This window comes from Vicia villosa, linkage group LG6 (assembly GCF_029867415.1).
Source record: "Vicia villosa cultivar HV-30 ecotype Madison, WI linkage group LG6, Vvil1.0, whole genome shotgun sequence".
Classification (NCBI taxonomy): Eukaryota; Viridiplantae; Streptophyta; class Magnoliopsida; order Fabales; family Fabaceae; genus Vicia; species Vicia villosa.
Genome location: NC_081185.1, coordinates 54114738 through 54129372, shown reverse-complemented (window position 1 = coordinate 54129372; position 14635 = coordinate 54114738).

The following is a 14635-nucleotide window of genomic DNA, read 5'->3' as shown; positions in this document are numbered from 1 at the left end:
GTCCTCTAAATTTCTCTTTTTATGCTAGACTTCAAACAAGAGTGCATTTGTGTGGATATTTTCCAATACCTCCACATACGTTTTGGATTGGGATTCTACCTTAGCTTCCATAAAACTTTGCGGAAAAGGAATCGGTGGGGTATAGGGAAAAGGAACAACTATAGGTGCTTCCTTCTCTACCTCTTCTACAACCTCCCTTTCAGTTGGTGTTGGTGGATTTTTCTCAATCTCCACTCTTTTCTCACTAGAAATCTCTTCAACCACACTATCACTCTCCTCAATCTCATAATCACTCTCCTCAATCTCAATATCACTCTCCTCAGGAATTTCAATTTGTTCTTCACTAATGGTTATGTCAATATACCCCTCAAGTAAGTCTCCTAGTGGCTTTTGTTCAAGTTGGGCGATTTGAGTCTCTAATGCCATGTTGTGAGTCGCGAGGGACTCAACCATAGTGGTCAGTTGCTTAAGGGTTTCGTTGTTATGAATACTTTGTTTGATAAACTCTTGGTTTTGGACGGTTTGCGTCTCTACAAAGTGCTCCATCATGGCTTCTAATCTAGAGTGAGTTAGCGTCTCGTCGAGATCCTCCATTGATGTTTCGAAGTTAAAATTATGGGATTCTTGAGGTTCTTCAAAGGGATCTTGCGTTCCATTTTGCGTTTCCTCAAAGTGCTTCGTCATCATAGATTCTAGCCTAGAGAGAGTTTGTGCTTCAATGAATTCCTCCATTATGATTTCGAGGTTGGATTTAGGATAATCTTTAGACTCCTCAAAATGTTGGGCATGGTGATCGTAGAGGAAATTTGGTTGATGATAAGTTTGCGTTGCATTGGAATCCTCTATTAATGCTTCAAGGTTAGAGTTATAGGATTCTTGTGGTTCCTCGAAGTAGGTTAGCGTCGCATTTTGTGTTTCCACGAAGTTCCTTGTCATCATAGATGTTTCATTAAAATTTTCCATTATTATTTCAAGGTCGGATTTATGGGATTCTGGTGACTCCTCAAAATATTGGTTATGGTGATCGTAGAGGAAATTCGGTTGAGGGTAGGTTTGGTTGGGATAAAATTCTTGTGACTCCTCAAAATGTTGGGATTGGTGATTATAGAGAGAATTCGGTTGAGGATAAGCTAGTGTCGAATTGTAATCCCCAATTAATGTTTCGAGGTTTGGATTGTAGGTTTCTTGTGGTTCCAAGAAATGTTGAGATTGGGAGTTGCAGAGGTAATTTGGGTGAGAATGAATTGGTGGCGCACCATTGAAATTCTCCAATAGTATTTCGAGATCGGATTTATAGGATCCAGGTGATTCCTCGAAATACTGGGAGTGGGGGTTATAGAAAAAGTTTGGGTGATACATAGTAGTAAATGAAAAGAAAGAAAAAATAATGCCTTAGTCTCTACGGTGTAACAGCGAGTTACGATATCGACTTGAATAGTCCCCGGCAACGGCGCCAAAAACTTGATCGCGACTTTGCGTGTCTATTAGTCGGGATAACTGCAAGTGCACAGTCGTGTCGTGTAATTTTAAAAGATATCGAATCCACAGGGACTATAAATCGACCTACCGTTATCTAAAGTTACTATGTAAAGCTAAGGCTAATGATATTTGGGTTTTTTATAAATGGGGAAACTAAAATCTTAAATCTAGGTAAAATATAATAACAAACGGATATCAGTATGTATTTCATCTAACTCAGGTGATCCGAAGTTCCATTGGCCAGATTCTAATTAAATCAAAGATCTTTACTAACTATGTTATTTAAAAGTCCTCCTCTCAAACTCTCGCTCTATTGATTCAGACTACGATCCTAACTCTTAATGTACGCTTTCGCCATCCCACCAGATTTAGAAACGCTTTTTGGAAACAACGTAATTAATAAAATGCTTGTTTTATGAAGTCGTTATCTACTTAAATCTCCTAATCTCAAACTCTCGCTCTGTTGACTCGGAACATGCTAATATCCCTAACGTACGCTTTCGCCATCCCGCGCGGGTATAAAAACACTTTTTGAAAATAAATAAGTTCTAATTAGTTCTAATACGCTTTCGCCATCCTTAGAACTAATGTCCTATGTCTACTATCCAGTTAAATATCTCAAACTTTCGCTCTATTGATTTTAACCTTTGACCGTCTTAAGACCTCAAACTTTCGCTCTATTGGTTTTAAGACTTACTAATTAAATTATACATACAAACCAAAAACAAGTGATATTTAATAAAACATAATTAAGGCAATTTATTTTGGATCCCTACGGTTAAATTACTCTACATACCGACATCTAAATAAATTAGCCAGACATACTTAAAGAAACAAACATGAAATTATAATTATTAAACTTGAAATTATAATTACTAACCATATTATAATGATAATGATAATGATAAAACAATATTATAAGAACATAAAACTAAAATAATTGCAAATAAATAAACCTGGAAGTAAAGCAGGCAAAACGAACTTGAATTAAATTACGAACAAAACAAATCTTGAAACTTGAATGAAGCTTTGAAATAATGTCGGCAAGATTGTGATCCAAGAGTACATAAATTGTAGGCCTAAAACTAATGGTGTGGTAGTTCCTCAATGTGAGAAACTACCACTTTTACAAAGTGATAATTTATGCCTAAAACTATGAACAGCGCTTCCGCGCCTAAAACTTGGATGAATTCAAATGAATGCTAAGACCCTTTATATAGTGAATGGCAATGGAAGTTACATTCAGCATCACGTGAGAAGTAGTGGAGATAGTGGAGTGGGAAGTTGAGAAAATATAGGAAGACTTGGTTGGTGGAGTATAGAACGGAGACGTGGGCCTTCAAATTTAAACTATCTTTGAACGAGTCTTGAGACGTGGGTCTCAAAGTGGCTGGATTGTTGGAGACGGACGTCTCCTTCATGTGATGTGGCCTATGAACGTGGGTGAGCTTGGGAGACGGACGTCTCCTTTGATGACGTGGCCCTAGAACTTTGGAGACGGGCGTCTCCATGCAATTGGGCCCTTAGACGGGCGTCTCAGCTTCTTCATAGTGGGAGCTTCAGCTCCTTCGTGGGCTGGGCTTCCACACTTGATCCATCGTATTTTCACCCTTCACATTTGAATAATTCCATCTTTTAGGCACAAATAGTAGTGATTTTAGCTCAATTTCTTTCCTTTTCACAAATAGTCTCAATATGAGCGTAAAACCTGAAACAATAGAAATACCAGCATAAAACCAACATAAAACAAAATATATAAGATAAAATAAGGAAATAATTGATATAAATCGAGCCAAATAAACGATACATTTTCGTGTTATCAGTTTTGAAAGAAGTTTTCTGTTTAAAGAAAAACTGTACAAAGAAAAGGAAAGGGACTTATACTCTCTAATATTCGAGAGGCCCAGTTGTTTTGAAAATCAATTGATCAATCCAAAAAGATTTAATCAAGAGTTTTTGAAAAGAAAAATCAAAAAGAAAAGGTTTATTTGTTTTAAAACGGTGATCGCTTATTTTTTTAACGGTTTGAAATTTTTGAAAGAATTCAATATAATTAAGATGAAAGCAAAGATTATAATTAATTAATACCTAAATGATTAGGGTTTTGATCACAAAATATTTACAAGTAGTTAATTTTGAAAAAAAATCAAATGAAAAAACAATTTTTTAAAGTATTTAAAAACACTTAAAAACATGTCATTTGAAACCTATTTAAAAATGTATTAAATAAATATTTTTTTGTGATTTTTTTGGATGTTCATAAAATATATATATTAAACAAAGAGTGTGCAAAAAATGAAGTGGAAATGATGAATTTTGATTGGTTCAATTAATTGATGAAGTTGTAAAGAAAAGTGAAGAAAATAAGTGATAAAAAAATAGGGTTTGGTCCTGCCAGGGTTTGAACTCATGCCCTCTCTCTCACCAACCAAAACACTTGCCAACTGAGCTGCGCGCGCAGCTTGTAATATACACGCTTTCATTTAATTATATTTAAAACTAACATTTGAAATTTCTGAACAGAAAATGGCGCCAAGAACACCATCCCCATTTGATTTTGAAAATTCTTAAAACTGAGTTGTTTGGATCAAGTGAATAGCCTATCTTGCTCGATTTTTCACAAGGAACACAATGGTGCCATTTAATTTCATTTATTTTCACTCTAAGGCCATTGATTTTCTGATGAACACGAAGAACCCTAATTCTGAGATTGATCATGAAATCGTGTATGTGCAAGATAATTAGCAATTGATTGAGGGTTAATGATCCATGCATATGCAGAAACAAGATGGCAAAGCAATATTTTATTTATGATGCGTGTATGTATGAGTTTGAAGTTCATAGCGCTTACTTTCAAAAACGGCCAAACTGGAGATTGAATTTCGAGCTAGGGGTGTTACAGATGCTTTGTAATGATCTGGATAGCTTCGATGATTATGGAACTTGTCTGGATGCTTGGAGTGAATTGAATTCATCTGAGCAAAGCCATGGGAGCCGATCTGCAGTTGCTTGGAGTAAGGATCGAGCTTGATGATTCTGATGTTTTAGGCTATATGTGAGTGTTTGGATAGTTCATATGTAACATATATGAGGTGTTGGAAGTGTTAGTTTGGACAGAATTGAGCTTGAATGGATTTTGGCATGATAAGGCTCATTTTATGTTCATATGGAGGTTGAAGAGTGATTCTGAGATTTGAGGTGTTTTGGGGTATGTGAATGAATCAAACAACTTCCATATGATGTTTAGGAAGTGTTAGAAGCAACACTTTGCTCAGAAATTGCAAGAGATGGAAATTGCAATTCTTCCTCTTTAAAACTCATGAAACTTGCAAATTAAGAAAGAAGAGAGAAAACCTATGATTATGAGGTTTTGGTGAGATTTGAAGAGAGATTTGAACCTCTATTTATAGGCCAAGGATTCTGAATGCAGAGCTTTGCAAGTTGATCAAAGAATGGTGATTTGGCATTTGGAGATAAAATGGAATCTTTCACATTAAATGCAAGATGGTTAAAACCTAAACCATGGTTAAAATTGGCTATGCTTCTTATCTCTTTCCCATCTGTCTCAAATCAGAAAATATCTTCCAATTATTGCATCTATGCATCATTACTTGGATCATAGACCATATGGTTCAAAACTTTGGCAAAATGACTTGAAATTTCAAGTGAAATGGTCACTAAATGCATAATTCAAAGCCATAGCTATGCTCCACATTTTTTCATGCTCTTGGACATTTTGGAAAGCTCATGTTACACACTTCAAAACCCTAGTTGAAAGTTTCTTCAAGACCTTTAAGGAAATGGGTGAAAAAGATCCATGAACTTTGAAGAAAGTGAGATTTTAAGTGAAATTTTCAAAAGATACCAACTTTGAAGCTCCATATCTCTTAAATGGTTGATCTTTTGGAAAATCATTTTGTGTGACAAAGTTGTTTATTGGACCAAAATTCCCCAAAAGTCAATGGTGATCTTCTACAGTTGACTTTTTCAGACGAATCGCGTTTCTGGAGATTTCAAATGAACCAGGCTATCCTCACCAAATGAATGGTATGAGTGGATCACATTGAATTATTAGAGGACCTTGAGCCATTGTTTAAGTTGTGGCACCATGTTCTGATTAAAAAGTCAGTGGTTCAGGTGAATTAGGTCAAAAACCCTAATTGTCGACCTGATGAGATTGATGACTGTGGATCTTGAATTGAGATGTAATTTCCATTGGATATTGTCATAGGGATTACTTGAAGATGATTGAAACCTTTGAGTGATCCCCTGGAGCTTTTTAGGGTTTCCCAAATGTGATCCCTGATTTCAGTCCCTGATAGTTCAAAACCCTAATCTGATGATTTGAAATTTCACTGTTGATCAATCCTGGTGTAGGAGATGTCCTGAGCCAATGGATTAGGTCAAAATGATGTACTTGGGGTCTTGAGGTCATGTCCCAGGTCATTAGGTCAAATCCTGAGTAAAAATTAGGAGTATGCTATCTTCAGTCAAAACCCTAATCTGATCGATTCAGAGCCTTTGAGCTTGTTGAAATGGATTTTTGAGGACCAAATGTTGATTGTTGATGAAGATAGTTCCTTTGAGATGAAGGGAGAACAAAACCCTAATTGGTTGTTACTTGTACTAATGAATAATTTCTTGTTTAAATCCTACTGAGTCACAAGTAGCAAACACAAGCTATGCATTTTTGTTAGAGATGCAAATGATGCATATGCAGATGATATGAGATGGTATCTTAGGTCCAAAATTGGGGTATGACAGATGCCCCTATTTAAGTTTCTTCAACCTGAGACATGAAGATTGAAAATCTTCGTTTTGATAGGGTGGAAGAGACTTAAATATCAGAAGACGCAAACTTTGGACCTAAGATACCAAAATTGCGAATGATGCAAGGATATCTCTACCAAGGGGATATCAAGAACTGACTCCATTGGGGACAAGAGATCGGGAAGGATGTCTCAATCCGTTTTAGAAAGAGAATCCGTTTTTCTCTTCGGGAAAGCAAGTGTATGCTTCACCGGGGAATGATAGCTTTGTAAGAAAAGCTTACCTATCGACATTATCGACTATCAGCATGGGGATAGACTTGTTTAATAATGCGAAGGTGAAAGGTATGAAACTATATTACCGACTATCAGCATGGCGATAGACTTGACATGGTAAAAAGAGTTTCAAAGGTTCGGTTAATATTACCGACTATCAGCATGGTGATAGACCTGTTAAATAATATAACCAGAACGAAAGGTTACTGACTACCAGCCTCGTGATAGCGGTTCTGAAGACATGATCAATTATCAGCCACGTGATAAAATGATCCTGGAAACTTTGCTAGGGAAATTACTGGTTATTCAGCCTTGTGAACAGTAATAAGGCCCTGATTGTCACGTGGTCTTCATGATTGATTTCCTAGAGAGGAAAAGTCTTTTGGAAGAGACATAAACTGCTCAGATGATGAGGCTATTGTTTATGGTTTAACTTTTCTTGACTCTATTTGAGGAATCGGAATTTGAATCTCTGGTAAATACAGGGTTCTAACCAAGAATGAATTGGAAAGAAACGGTCAAACAAGACTTTGTACCCATGAGGAATGAACTCAACGGGATTTTCTCTTTCGTTTTGAGAGGAGAAGACTGAAGCAACCTTCTTCCACGAGGAATGATCTCAGTGGGGAACTGGAGAAAGAAAATGTTCTTTTTGCTTATGGGTGACAACCTACTGGAGAGATGACATGCCCATACCTGTTTCTTTTTTCTTTTTTTTTTCTTCTTTCTTCTTTCTTTTCTTTTTTGGGATAGATATATCCTGAACAAATGATTTCGAAGCAAACATTGAAAAATGCAAGAATGCATAAATGATGCAAATATGTATGAATGATGAATGTCATGAAAGTAGCATGCATACTGACGAAATTGACGGACAAAGAAGTGTATACTGGAGACGGACCGACGTCGCAATACAACCAGATACTTGGCAAATGCTCTTCAACACGGTGCAGATAATACAGTTGATGAATGGTGTTGCGTACTTTAAACTTCTATGAGGAAGATAAGCATCTTTTCTTATTGAGATGGAAGAACTTCTTCACTGGAGATAGAAAATCTTCGTCACTGGGGATAAAAGACCTTCTTCACTGGGGATAGAAGAGCTTTTCCTATCATAATCTTTGATTCATCCTATGGAGATAGCTGTTGATGTTCCTTCGGTTGTTAACCACTCAAAGGAAAGTTTCACTTTTATTTTGAAAAAGAAAAGTAAATTCATTTAAAACTTTTTTTTCTCTTTTTTTTGTCAAAAGTGAATAACACAATTAAAGCGTCATTTTGCAAGCTAGAAGAAATCAAGAATTGCAAACAAATGGGCACAAGGCTCAAATTTATTTAATAGGATGGTAACCAGCTAAAGGCGTGATTCCATAGAGTATTTACAAAAGTTGGAAATGGTAATTATGCGGAAAAGGCTACATTGAAAGCAATAACCACTATTCCTCCTAACAACTTTGAGTTCCAATTGTGCTTGTCGCTTCAGATTGGCGATGATTTGATCGAAGATCCTTTGATGAAAAAGACTCTTCAGGTGACGAAGTATGGACTGATGCAGTTACTTTGTCATAAATCCTTAATTTTTTCCTAGATTGCCCTTTCAGGTTTTCAATCTACCAGGATGAATTTTTTTCTGTTTATTGTCTCTAATTTTTCCCTAGACCGCCCTTTCAGGTGTTCAGTCCACCGAGACGCTCATTTTGGCCTAAGTCGCCCTTTGCGGGTTTTCGACTTACCGAACTGTTCTTTTGTATTTTTTAGACAAAGTATTTCTTGACTGCATCAGCATTCACAGGATGCGGGAGTTCATCACCATCCATGGTTGCAAGAGTCATGGCGCCGCCAGAAAATGTTCTTTTGACAACATACGGGCCTTCGTAATTAGGAGACCATTTGCCCCTAGAATCTGGTTGAAAAGACAAGATCTTTTTAAGCACGTGGTCGCCTTCTTGAAATTCACGAGGTCGAACCTTTTTGTTGAAGGCTTGTTTCATCCTTGCTTGGTATAACTGTCCATGGCATAGAGCGGTCATACGTTTTTCTTCAATTAAGTTCAACTGATCGTATCTGCTTTGACACCATTCAGCCTCTGATAACTTAGTCTCCATGAGGACTCTCATTGATGGTATTTCAACCTCTACGGGGAGTACAACTTCCATGCCGTATACTAGAGAAAAAGAGGTTGCCCCTGTTGAAGTACGCATTGAAGTACGGTACCCATGTAAAGCAAATGGCAGCATTTCATGCCAGTCTTTGTAAGTGACGACCATTTTCTGGACGATCTTCTTAATGTTCTTGTTGGCAGCTTCAACGGCGTCGTTCATTTTTGGTCTGTAAGGAGAAGAGTTATGATGCTCAATCTTGAATTCCTCACATAATTCTTTCATCATTTTGTTGTTCAAGTTCGAACCATTGTCAGTAATGATCTTGCTGGGAACACCATATCGGCAAATGATGTTGTTCTTTATAAACCTCACAACCACTTGTCTTGTAACATTGGCGTAAGATGCTGCTTCGACCCATTTGGTGAAGTAATCAATTGCCACTAAGATGAAACGATGACCGTTTGAAGCTTTTGGTTCGATCATCCCAATCATGTCGATACCCCACATGGAAAAAGGCCATGGAGATGAGAGAACGTTGAGTAGAGTCGGTGGCACATGGATCTTATCTGCGGAGATCTGGCACTTGTGACATCTCTTCACGTGTTTACAACAATCAGATTCCATTGTCAACCAATAGTATCCTGCTCTTAAGATCTTTTTGGACATTGCATGCCCATTTGAATGAGTTCCAAAGGACCCTTCATGCACTTCATGCATTAACATGTCTGCTTCGTGTCTATCCACGCATCTGAGCAAAACCATGTCGAAGTTTCTTTTGTATAGCACATCTCCGTTCAGGAAGAAACTGCCAGAAAGCCTCCTTAGAGTTTTCTTATCTTTGTTTGATGCCCCAAGCGGGTACTATTGAGTTTGAAGGAAGCGTTTGATGTCGTGAAACCACGGTTTATCATCGATGACTGCTTCGGTTGCAAACACATAGGCGGGCCTTTCAAGGCGCATAATTCTGACTTTAGGCATATCATTCCAATGATTGACTTTGAACATGGAAGATAGAGTAGCCAAGGCGTCTGCCATTCGATTCTGATCTCGAGGTATATGATGCAATTCAACCTTGTTGAAGAAAGTCAACAAACGTCTTGCATAATCTCTGTAAGGAATCAAGCCAGGGTGGTAAGTTTCCCACTTGTCTTTGATTTGGTTGATCACAAGGGCTGAATCTCCATATATGTCTAGGATCTTGATCCTTAAGTCAATGGCTTCTTCGAGACCCACGATACAAGCTTCATATTCTGCGATGTTGTTGGTGCAATCAAATAGCAATCTGGCAGAGAACGGGATATGAGTACCCTTGGGAGTGATGATGATTGCCCCAATTCCATTGCCAAAAGCGTTAACTGCTCCATCGAAAATTAGGCCCCATCTTGATCCAGGATCAGGACCTTCTTCAGGTAAAGGTTCGTCACAATCTTTCATCTTCAAGTACATGACATCTTCGTCAGGAAAGTCAAACTTGAGAGATTGATATTCATTAATTGGTTGATGCGCCAAGTGATCGGCGAGAATGCTTCCTTTGACCGCTTTTTGAGCACGGTACTCAATGTCATACTCAGATAACAGCATTTGCCATCGGGCAATCCTTCCTGTTAAGGTAGGCTTTTCAAAGACGTACTTGATCGGATCCATTTTGGAGATTAACCAAGTAGTATTGTTGATCATGTATTGGCGGAGACGTTTTGAAGCCCAAGCCAAAGCACAACATGTTTTTTCGAGCATGGACTAACGAGACTCACAATCTGTGAATTTCTTACTCAGGTAATAGATGGCATGCTCCTTCTTACCGGTTTCATCTTTCTGTCAAAGCATGCAACCCATGGATTCTTCCAACACGGTAAGGTACATGATTAATGGTCTTCCATCAACTGGAGGAATCAATATTGGTGGTTCTAACAGGTATTCCTTGATACTGTCGAACGCTTTCTGGCCATCTTCAGTCCATACAACCCCTTGATCTTTGCGGAGAAGCTTGAAAATTGGCCCACAAGTAGCAGGCATTTGAGAGATGAATCTGGAGATATAGTTCAATCGTCCGAGAAATCCTCTTACTTGCTTTTCAGTTTTTGGTGCACGCATCTCTTGAATAGCTCTGACTTTGTCGGGATCTACTTCAATACCTCTTTGGCTGACAATGAAACCCAAGAGCTTTCCAGATCTAACCCCAAAAGTACATTTGTTAGGATTCAAGCGAAGCTGATATTTCCTTAGTCGTTGAAACAACTTCAAAAGGTATTCAATATGTTCTTCTTCTGTGCTGGACTTGGCTATCATGTCGTCCACATAAACTTTAATTTCTTTATGCATCATGTCATGAAAGAGAGTAGTCATCGCCCTTTGGTAAGTTGCGCCTGCATTCTTTAATCCAAATGGCATCACTTTGTAGCAAAATGTACCCCATGGGGTGATGAAAGATGTCTTCTCCATGTCTTCAGGAGCCATCTTGATCTGATTATAACCGGAGAAGCTGTCCATGAAGGAAAAGACGTTGAACTTAGCGGTGTTGTCAACCAGCATGTTGATATGTGGTAATGGAAAGTCATCTTTTGGACTGGCTTTGTTCAAGTCACGGTAGTCAACACACATTCTGACTTTTCCATCTTTCTTTGGAACTGGCACAATGTTGGCCAACCATTGAGGATACTCGGAGGTGACAAGAAAACCTGCGTCGAGTTGCTTTTGAACTTCTGTTTTGATCTTGCTAGCCATATCAGAATGAGTCCTTCGCAATTTCTGCTTAACCGGCGGACATTCTGGCTTCAATGGCAAGAAATGCTGAACAATATTAGTATCCAACCCAGGCATGTCTTGGTAGGACCAGGCAAACACGTCAACATATTCTTTGAGAAGGTCTGTCAACTTACTCTTGATATCAGCATCAAGCAGCGATCCAATGGTCACTTCTTTTTTGTCTTCTTCAGAACCCAAGTTGATCTTTTCTAAAGGCTCTTTGTGGGGCAGAATGGCTCTTTCCTCGTGCTTAAGTAATCGAGAGATCTCGTCCGGGATCTCCTCTTCTTCCTCTTCTTCCTCTTCTTCGGCTTCGAACACAGGAAACTCAAAGTTGGGAGAGGGCACAGGGTTATTGCATTCAATGGGTTTATCAATAGTTAATCTGCACATATGATTTATGCTTATTTCAGAAAAAACTGTGAATGCAATAGTGTATGCAGATCATTGAAAAAGTTTTTTTTGGTTTTTTAGGATTACCATTTCCAGAAAAAAAGCAAAAATAAAACATATAATGTAGGGAATTCAAAATGACACTTTATTTATGATTCATTTTTGAAACAAAGCCCTAAACACAAACTCATTTGTCTTGGGCAGGACAAAGAGGGAAACTTTTAAAACAAAGCCCTATACACAAAGTTATTTGGGCAAAACATTTAAAAGCAAAGCCCTATAAAACATCTCTCTGCTTTGGGCAAGGCAGGAGGTCAAAATAACAGCGGGGTGATTACTTTGAGCGGCGAACAACATTCAGAACGTCGACAGCTTTCCAGTAGCAACGAACTCCTCTGTGTATTATGTATTCAGGAAAATTCCCCTCAGAATTATCTTCAGTATTGACATTGACCGCTGGTCGAGCAGGATTTGAAGGTTCTGGTTTGTCAACCTTGTTCTTTGTAGAGTTGAAACGGTCTTCTTCTACTTCTTGAAGAGCATAAGATGAGTCACAATCTTCAGAATTTTCAGGATGTATTTCCCAGTCTTTAGGATGAAGAGACTCATTGTAAGAGACACTTTCCGAGTCAACTGCGGGGCCATCTTCCCCTTCATCTTCAAAAATGGCATTTATGTGATAATAACCATCTTCAGGATTATAAATCTTGGTAGATGCGTTGAAGCCGAAATCTTCAGTAATTTCAGGCTGTTGAGAAAATTGACAGGGCTGATAAGCCTCTTCTGGTTGACTATTATATTCAAAGGAATCTCCCCATCCAGTTGGTTGGATATCTTCAATCGCAATCTTTGAACTTTCAGGTGCAGTGTATTTCACCATATAATCATATTTGCCACTTGGTTGTCCCAAGGTGTCCCAGATCTCTGCAGGAACAGGTTCAGTTTCTTTGCCTTTGGATTTCTCTGAAGGAGGATATGGTTCTTCCTGAGATATGTATCCCGAGTCACTGAGACAACATTTCAATTCTTCTTCAGTATCGGAGAGACCTTCTTCGATGCATTCTTCGATAAGGACATTTGACCTCTTGAGGAATTGGGTTAAGGAATCCTCCACTAATGAATGTTTCTTTGATCGGACGAAGGGTTTCATCCTTCTTGGTGCAGTTTGAGAATGTTGGTGAACATCCGAGACCTGCTCTAGTTTCATTCATGGTCGGGATCACAACTTGCCCCCAGCCAGTGGTAGTTCCATCTTTCACTACTTTTACTGCCTCTTTGTAAGAAGAGATTGACGCTTTCTTTTTGGAAGATTCGTCTTCTAAAGAGAGACCTTGGAATTGAGTTCCTTCCACATCATCAGCACCAATGAAAGAGAAATTGGATAAATGACTCACCATTAAGGCTTGTTCTCCACTTATCGTTACCAATTTTCCATTTGTTACAAATTTTAACTTTTGATGGAGCGTAGAAGTTACTGCCCCTGCTTCGTGGATCCATGGTCGTCCTAACAGACAACTATAAGCAGCTTGAATGTCCATGACCTGGAAGGTGATTTGAAATGTATGTGGACCAATTGTCATGGGAAGGTTGACTTCGCCGATAACAGATTTTCGCGATCCATCAAATGCTTTGACAACTACACCACTGAACTTCATAGGCATTCCTTGGTAAGACAAGCGAGCAAGAGTCGTCTTTGGCATCACATTCAAGGAAGATCCGGTGTCTACCAACACATTGGACAAAGAGTCTGACTGACAGTTCATAGAAATGTGCAAAGCAAGATTGTGATTTCTGCCCTCCTCGGGGAGTTCTTCATCACAGAAGCTTAAATTGTTGCAAGTTGTTATGTTGGCTATTATCCCATCAAAGTGATCAACAGTCACATCATGATCTACAAAAGCTTTATCTAAGACTCTCATCAGGGCTTCCCTGTGGGCTTCAGAATTTAAAAGCAATGAAAGTATTGAGATCTTTGAAGGAGTCTGCATAAGCTGGTCCACAATCTTGTATTCACTTCTTTTGATAAGCTTCAAAATTTCATCAAAGTCAGGATTGACATTGGTTCCACTGGATTGGCCAACATCAGTGTTTGTATTACTGACAGGAGTTTCCTCACGATTCTCTACCGGTGTATCAACAGGATTTTGCCTGGTTCCAGGAGCAACAGGCTGCTTTAGAGGTAGTGGAGTATACACGCGTCCACTTCTTGTTACTCGACTCACATCGGCAATATTCACGACAGATGAAAGAGTAGGTAAAGGAACTTCTTGTCCATTCTTTATCATTGTTGCATTGTAGTTGTAGGGAACTGCCTTGTCAGAGTCATAAGGAACAGGTCCAGGTAGACAAATGATCAGAGGAGCAACAGGGATCTTTGGCTTGTTGTAGGTGACTTCTATGCACTCGGGCATGTTGAAATGAGGAATGATGACGTTAACTTTAGGAATTTCCGAGTTGATATCTGAGACTAAAAGCTCATGCGGATAACATCCTATCATGTTAACTTCATCTTCATTCCTATTTCTGTAGATCTGAATAGTACCATTATCTAGCAAGACTTGAAGATCTCTTCTCACAATCGAACATCCATGAGGATCTACACAACATATGCTCCAGGAACCGTAGTGATGCTGGCAAAAATTCGCCCCTTGACAGAGAGTAGCGTGCATTTGTACCAAATCTGCTCTTGAGAAATTGATATTATAGACTCGATATGGACCAGGACATCCATACACCATGTTTACAACCTGCCCTCCATGATTGGGCAGCGGATTTGCTTGCACATTTGGATTCAAATTTCTGAAAGAGAGAAGATTAGATCTAACCAACCTCTGAACTTCATATTTCAAAGCTATGCATTGCTCAAGATCATGG